This window comes from Etheostoma cragini, chromosome 12, assembly GCF_013103735.1.
Source record: "Etheostoma cragini isolate CJK2018 chromosome 12, CSU_Ecrag_1.0, whole genome shotgun sequence".
Classification (NCBI taxonomy): domain Eukaryota; kingdom Metazoa; phylum Chordata; class Actinopteri; order Perciformes; family Percidae; genus Etheostoma; species Etheostoma cragini.
This window is the reverse complement of record NC_048418.1, coordinates 506,555-507,387: the sequence shown is the minus strand read 5'-3', so window position 1 is coordinate 507,387 and position 833 is coordinate 506,555.

The window sequence follows — 833 nt, the reverse complement described above, 5'->3', positions numbered from 1 at the left end:
GGCAGCTTTAATTGGCTTATACACACTGCAGCCTTTCTCTGCCGATGCTTTCAAAGTGCCGACACAGACGGATTAAAACTACAGACACACTCTGCACGGCCGCTCAGGGAAAACCAATCACTCTCCCCCCGATTAACCAAGGCTAGAGGATCCAGATCACTCTCTACTGGCCCTGCTTCCAGTCTCTGTGCTAAGCTAAGCTAAGCTAAGCTAAGCACATCCTGGACCCAGCTCTCTCTTCCCGAACTGAAGAGTCCCGACTCTGACGAAGGCTGGAAAAGACTTCCAGGTCATTGAACGCACCATGTGATGGCCTTTCCACCAACTAGACGTCCAGGTTGAGAAGCAGTTGACATCCAAAGCTGCTGCCATTCAGTTTTACGTTTATCTCAAACTTTTGCAGGCGCCATTTTGTTGTTTTCTGTTATTTTTAAAAGTGTAAACAATGGAAATAAAATCTAACTTTTTATGACGTATTACACAAATGTCTAATCTGTCATTTGATGCCTTTTGGACATTTTCCCATCTTTTCTTGGCTTCTTCATGCACATTAATACACATTATTGGCTGCTAACAATTGACACCCTGCAACAACTAATCGGCCTAATTGTTCCAGCTGTGAACCCCGTTCCCGCTGACGTACCATAGCAACCTGGGGGAGCTGTCCCTAGCAACAGGGCATGGACCTTCTTCACGATGTATGTGACCAGAACAGTTTAAATACGAAGACACAACTTCTGCCATTTAAAACGTCTCGTTAGGTGGAAAACCTCCAAGAGGTTGTTTTTGCTTGGTTTGCTCCCACGCTCCCTGAACGCAGCAGCGGTTGGTAT